Below are 8019 nucleotides of genomic sequence, written 5' to 3'. Positions count from 1 at the left end.
TTATTGGACCACACTGTCTCAGGCAATTAGAAAAATATTTGTAAAACAACAGATGAGAAAAAGGAATGCAGAGCCCAATAATGCAAAACAATGTTTATAAGAGAGAAATCATGAAGTGGGAAGAGTAAACACAATTATTCTATCAGCACCTCCTGTTCTTCTAAAGATTACTTAACTTGCATGTAGAGAACTCCTCTGAACAAACAGAAAAAAATAGTTTCTTTAGAACATACTCCTACCCCTAAAGTGGTTAGTTTTAAGCCCCCTCAAAACCCCCCCAAAACCAATAATCTTGAGGAATTTTCAATTTTGAGGAATTAGAAATAATTACATACTAGATTCCATGGGATTACAGATTATTTTTAGGCCAATTGATAACACCAAGCCAAAGGGAAAATAAAAATTGTCTTTATAGTTCCCATTTTGTCTTGCATTTTATTTTAAGTGAAAAACTGATGGACAGCACACAAGTGATAGCCCCAAAGTTGAGACTATGATTGTAGGCTTATTTGGAGAAGAGATTGCCCTTTAACTCTTTATCCAACTGGGCTTTTGGGGTTCTTAATTCAACTCAGTGTGATATTAGATAGTTTAGCCTGCTTTATCAAGTCTTACAAATCGCAATAGCTGAGTATGCCATGAAACTGGAAAACATGAAGCGCTGTAAGCTTTACCATCTTCTATCACACACACGCACTACTCCTGGTCTGTACCTAATTCATGTCCATGTTCAATAAATGGTGGTTCTATCTTCTTCCTCCAAATTCCTCTTTTCCACCAGGGCCTATTCTTTCAACAGGACTTTGTCATTACCTATCATTTATTCTTATTTAATCCCTCCTAATCACCAAATTCTATGCCTGCTGTTTTTTTTTTTTTTAAAGGTCATATAGTTTTCTTCTCAGCTTTCACACACCAAAATACTATCTATGTAAAAACAAAATGAGGTTGATGATGGCCTTTTACTTCTGCCATGGACATTCCAGTTACTATGTCAACCCCCAGATCAAGTTTTGCTTCCTTGGAAAAGCAATATGTATAAAAATCTATGTCAGATTCTCTTTATTTTAAAAATTAACTATTATGAAATGTGCATAAAAATATTTTTCATAAATGACTCTTAGAGAAGTATTAAGGAGTAAAAATTCAGATTTCTAAGATTTCTAATACTAATTACATTCCTGAATATTTCTAGGATGGGACTTCATTTGTAATCATCATTATTCCTTAAAGTCCAATGAGCCCCTTGACTTTTTAAAAATGTCTTTAAAGGAAAAGAGTACCATTATCTATGCATTTACTATGATTTTGAACAATTAGTAGGAGAATTTGGAGACTAACAGAAGGGATGGTTACATGTCTGTAGTGAGAAAATACTGAGAAGTAGAAATACCACCTAGACAATAAGTTGGAATCCGTATACATGTGTGTGTATTTGTCCATGAGCATATTTGTGTGAGTGTGTGTTTCCTTCTGCATCATTCTGCTTTGAATAGTTTTAGAATTTGAGGTATTTATTATGCCTCCCAGCCAAAACAGTGGAAGAGGGAAGCTTCCATGGGCATCTGGTCACTTTTTAAGTACTATTATTGAATCAGTGCTCTTGGAAGAGACTGATGTGGTGAAACAGTTCTGTTAATTTCCCCTGAAGAATGTCACATTGGGTAATGTTCTGTGGGTGGTCATGTAATGAGACACTGGTGTCTGTCTATGACACATACTGTATATGAAAGGAGGCATAGATAAAGGTAACGTGAATTCCATCCCTCTCAGTGTTTATATGATGCTTATCACCATGCTATCTAGACACCCAGACTAGAAGCTTTACAAGAAGAAAAATTTCCACCTCCATTCAATTGAAATCAGTGGACAGTGAGTCTGGGCAAGCTCTTGAAGGGTTAATATGCACACATGCTTTTGGGTAGTCAGAGATGAAAATGGACTGACCCAAGTGGCAACAATTTCCCCATTTCCAATAATGTAAGCAACTGCTTCAGTGAAATACCACTGGAAATGAATCTTCTATATTATAAACATATTCTAAGTGCATTTGCAGGAATCTAGCTATTTAAACTGTTTTTACCTAAACCAGTGACTTTTGTAAAAATACGGCTATTCACAGTCTTAGTTTATTTTGAAGAGTAGTGGCATGGAAAATTTCAAAGGAAAATATTTAGCTATTTTTCCTGTAGGAGAAAGCAAGCGTTGCACTGATTCTGCACGTATATGTGTTGTGTGTATGTATACATGTGTATATTACATATATATATATTATTTTTAATTAAAAAGAATTAAAAGTACATATTCCTCTTTTGTATGTAAATAAACTTTTAATAAAATTGGTCCCAAGATATTTCCTTTTTCCTGTCCTGTGATGGAATTGACACAATAGAGCATGTTGTTGATTAAGACTAAACATCACAAAGTCCAATTGGACTTTTTACAAAGTCAAATTATAACAATAATGAGATTCTTAGAACATCTGTATTTTCTTTTGGAGAGTCTTTCACTTCCTTCCTTTTTCTAGCCCCTAACTTCCTTTGTTTTCTTTTAGTCTTGAACTGTAACCGGGACATTCTGGAGCATAGATTTATTCATCTTGACCTCAGCTGTGATTAATCCACCCGAGACAAAGATCAACTTCTGGCAAACACTGGTTCCCTCTCCCTTATATCAATAATGCCAACTCACCTCATTGTTTGCAGTATCTGCTCTAGGTGTGGCTGAAAAAGAAAACCTAGGGAGCAAAAACAGAAAAATTATCTGATTCATTTAATAAACACATATTGGATACCGTTTATGCACAGACCTGGGTAAGCAGTATCCTTAATTAATAGATATCAATTTTACTGTACTTGAAACTCTGAAATGCAAATGAGGTTTAAGAGGATGATGAATAGCTTACAGTCCACATTTGTATGTCCTGTTCTTGTTACACCACCATATGGTATAGAAGCAAAATTATAATTCTCTTTGGTTGGGAGGAGGTCCTAGTGTACATTAATCAAATGCTCTGGCAGCTGAGATGAATGAAACCTTAGTTAATACGAAAGCCTCATTGGAACCATTAGTTCTGACCTCTTTATCAAAACTTTTACTCAGGCTGCTAACAATTAACAAAATTGATGAATCTAAATTTCAGCCTCTGCCTTTCTTCTACTAGTCATTTGTCAATCAGTAGCATTTATTGAGAATTCACTGTATACAGAATATTGTGCAGACCTGGAGCCTCCAAACCCTACTAAGGGACAACGGCTTGAAGAAGTATTAATAGGCTTCTTGAGACAAAGTTGTCACTTTTGCAAACAAGTTAGCTCAATGGCTATGAAATGGGTTTCTTTTGACCACAGGCCTTTTCAGCTTCGAATCTTCTAATACACTGCTACTATCTAAGAAGAGGATTTAGTACTCAGCACTTCTCTTCACTATCCTTTGTTATCCAAGCACCAATTAATGTTTCCTGGAAACACTTCTCTGTGAATCTCAATAGAAGCCATGGTCTTTGCATTCAGAAGGCAAGGTTAATATCTATCTTGTAGAATTTATTACAGAACCATACATTTTTAGAGTAAAGAACATCAGAGATCAATTTACCCAGGGTTCCCAAAACAAAGTCACTGTTAAATTTTCCTTGGCAGTCATTAAAAAATGTGAATTCTCAAAGTCTGCCCCTACTCCCAAGATTTACTGACTTAGAATGTAGATAGATAGAACCAGAACTCTCAAGGTCCTGAGTTGATTCTAATGCTGAGCTACGTGAGGAAAAAACACTCTCCAGGCCAAACCAACCAATGCCTCAATGAGAGCGATATCCTTTCAAAGAATCTCTAAGCCTCATTGCTGAGGCATTGCTGTTCAATAGCAGATGACTACTTCCCTGGTCTCTCGCCAGTGTGTCACGAAGTGCCCTGGACCTATGGGCCAGCAATATTAACACCAACAATGACACAAACTGCAAAGTTGAGCTATGCCAATCAACTCTCTGTCAGCATTTGTACTGGAAAATAGAGATGATGGGGTCACTGTGCCAAAGGAATTGATGTTGAGGATGTACAGGAAAAATTCATGAGAAATTGAAACCATGATGATTATTGAAGTTAAGAAGAGGCAGAAGCTAGAAGCAAAACCAAAAACAAAAATACATACACACACACACACACACACACAACACAAAAAAAACAACCAAACAAAAAAACACAACAATAAACAGAATATATGGAGTGACTAAGCATTTCTAAAACTGTGGTATATACATTTAATATCAAATCAGATGACTCTGGTAGGATATTCCATGGGAGGGCACATGCAGCCTGCCTTGCTTTCATTCATGGCCTGCAGACTCATGTCTCTGAAATTCTTTCCAAGTAGAGGGACTGGGGGAGGGACATTTCTCTGACAGTGGTCCTCAGCCTTCACTACACATTAGAATCACCCAGGGCTTTAAAAATACTGATTCCCAAATCTCACCACAAGGTAATCTCTGGAAGTACTTTTTAAGCAAAGGTATTTTTAAATCACTCAGATGGTTCTAAAATGTAACCAAGATTAGGACCTGCTGCTGGGGGAAAGGAGACAAGGAGAGGGATATTCGTAGATTCCCTTTGCTCTTCAAGATGAAAACGGAAGTGACCCACAGGCTGAGGATGTCATTGTATTCATTTTTCCTGTATTGCAAGGCTAGTGTACTGAATAAAAAGTGAGTTGATTTAAAAAAACAAACACACAAAAAAGACTAGCGACTAATAGAGCAGGTGGTAATCCAACATGGCAAAAATTGGGGTCATGGGATGTAAAAGAACAGGGTTTGGCAAAATCTGTCAGCAGTGAGAGCAGAGAGGAGCAAACATGCTGAGGAGAGCTGAGTCACAGTAATGATGACCCAGGAGACAAGATCCTACTGCTCCAGGTTCCTAGAGCTCCTATTATTCTTCTGTTTAGCTTCTCCTTAGTTCCCACACGAAAGAATCCAAATGACTACCCTCTCTCTTATACCTGTGAATAGGTTTCTTTCTCACAAGCAAAAAAACTTCCTAAAATAATTTCTTTCATAATAATGTGGGACCATATAGATAATAAATGTATATATTGTTCTTTAGGTATGGGTCTCTATTTTATAGCTGTAATATTTAAGCATGAAATCATATCCAAATGTGTATTTTTAAAGTTTAAAAAAGGGTCTCGGGCTGCTCTCTCGCTGTACAAGGCCACTCTGGCAATCAGCTGACCATAATAGATCTTGCTTGACCCCCAGAATGGCACTTCTGCACATGGTCTACATTGGAAGCACTGCCCTCTTAGATTAAAAAAGAAGCTAGACAAAAAATTTCTGTATAAGTACATATCATATATGCGTGCACGCGCACACACACACACACAGTATAAAACAAACATTAGTGTAACTAAACTGTAGCAGTCCAAATGAGTAGAACAAAATAAATAGGTGAAAATTAGCATCTTACCTATGGGGAAGACTTCATGAAACAGGTAAAAAATAATTAATATTTGCAAAAAGGGCAAAACAGTTTTGGTGAAAGACAGGACAGGACTTCAGGGAGGGGCATGGAGTTGGGTGATAAATGCGTGAGCAAATGAGGAGATGCTTTGTTTGATTGAAGGAAGACAGTAAAGAGCCAAATAAGGAAGTATTCATTGGTTGGCTCCCTGCCATAAAATCCATGACCCAGATTTTAAATATGGTTCAAGAATGATGTAGGAAACCTATTAGCACATTAAAATGTTATTATTTTAAAGCTAACATGTTTTAAAAACAAACTATGTTTAAGGCACAGTGCAGAGTACTTTCTACCCTTTGACTCATTTATTCCTTCGAGCACATCCACAAAGTCGGGATGAACATGTCCCCCAAGATGCTAGGGAAAAAATGGAAGCCTAAAGATGTCCATTTTGCCCAAGGTTGGTAAGTGTTATGGCTAGGATTTAAACACAGGCCTTAATCCTCAGGCTATACTGTGAGTGTTATAAATATTTTCAGTAGTCAAATACATGTGAACCAGCTTCAGTGGAAAAGAGAAATCAAGTGGCCTCATTAATCCACTTCCTAGATCCTGAAATTTGTTTTGCAAGACTTATTTTTCTCTCATTAAAGTTGATACAATAAAAATATGCTAGAACAGAAATTTGGAGAAGAGCCTAAAGGTTATGGAAACTACACTATAAGAATTTAGAGAATCTGAGGTGTTGCAATGATTAGAAATGTGTGTTTTATAAAACATGTATTAAAATTGGAAATGTTTATTGTTTAGTTAAAAGTTAATGATTTAAATTGATAAATTAGCTAACACACTGCCACGAAGTAAGCTGTTTTAAGCACATTCCTTAAAAACTTTTCAAAGATCATGTTTTCTCTGAAAATATATAACTAACTATATTGTATAGGAAAAAAATGACTAATGAATACATGCCAACCATTTTTCAAATTAATCCATCCTTTTCAAATGCTTCACATCCATGTCTCACGGGAACTTACATGCTTAGTAAAATTCTCCATTTTCCTAAAGGACTTGGAAGGAATTTTACTTGCTGGATCTTACAGTAAAAGAAACAAAGATTTAGTGGGAAAACACCCATGATGACAGGAGGTATTGTTCAGGTAGAAACTCTTCAAGGAAGGGGGTGATAATCACCTTCCTGAGTAAAAGCACGTGGGGATAAACATAGGAGAAGAGCTTTGCAGCCTAAGCATCTATGATCATTTCTCACTTCTACCTTCATTAGTCTATTCTGATCTCATTGATGTTGCGTAAGGTTTTGCTGAAGTTCATAGCATGGAAAAGGAAAGGAAAAAAGTTGTAAGGGTCTAGAAGCATTTTTCAAATCCTTTGCATTTCTGCTAATTTGCATGTTTGTGTCAATAGAAACACACAAAGATCCAGAATCTTCCTTCTCTTTTTGAGTTAAGGTACACTTTCCAGATATTTTTATTCTGGGTCATGGAAACATTAAAAAATAAATGAAAGAAAAGAGAAAGAACAGAAGTTCTCTGAGAGGCAATTCACATGAACTCGGATGATTCCAATTACCTTGCCATGCTTGAATTTATCTATCTACACGAAAAAGCCATGTGCTTTTGAAAACCTCTATAATAATATGCCACATATAATCACAATTACATAATTATACAATATAAAAACGATTACTTAAATAACACTACCGGTTAACCTTGGTAATTACCTGTACATGTATGTGGGCAAGTAGACAATTTCACTACAGAAGACAGCTTTGTTTGATATTTTTTTATGATGAAATTGCGGCAGTTTCAAAAAAAAAAAAAAAACCCTCAAAACTAAAAAGGCACAGCTTTGATTGCTTGGCCTGTGAATAAACTTTCTAGAGCGCTTTTCAGATTTGGCACAGAATATGTTGCAAGCCAAAGAATCAAAGACAACTTGCTGAAGAAAATTTATATTGGGTTCGTAAATAATTCACAAGACTTTTTAGGTTGGTTTGAAACTTTAAACAGGAGATACTGTAATTGAGAGTAAAGTTGGAGAACTAGCTATGTATACAAGTGAAATCATGCTTGCCTCAACGAATAATAGGGTTATATTAGCTAGGTAAGTTCCTCCAGAATCCCTGCCTCCCAGGAACTGGACCAGGAACAAAAGCAGACACAGGAAGACACGGAAACTCAGAGCTCTTCTCTGAGGAAGGGACATTCACTCATAGGTAACACTGAGAAGCAACGCCCTCCAAAAGTATTTAAATGCTATGAGCGCACAATAGATTGTGTGATCCACTTGGTTAATTTAGTTGAATGAAGTAGCTGTTTTTCAAGAAAAAAAAAAGAAATGTAAGCTAACCAATTTAGTGACAAATAAGTCAAATGATTTGATTGAAATGACCTTCACTCAGTCACCCAGGAACCCAGTTGTTGCCTGGGGGGTATAGACCTAGAGCATGAGGCAATCCCCTACAATTTTCTTGGTGCTCTACCAATGGCTAAACGTTATGAACAAGTGTAATTTTGACAGAAGTTGAACAAAAAGATGATATGTCAAT

Source organism: Mirounga leonina, unplaced genomic scaffold (genome assembly GCF_011800145.1).
Source record: "Mirounga leonina isolate KUSES-001 unplaced genomic scaffold, KU_Mleo_1.0 Mir_176, whole genome shotgun sequence".
NCBI classification, from domain to species: Eukaryota; Metazoa; Chordata; class Mammalia; order Carnivora; family Phocidae; genus Mirounga; species Mirounga leonina.
The sequence above is the reverse complement of the archived record's forward strand: the minus strand, read 5'-3'. Positions refer to the sequence as shown.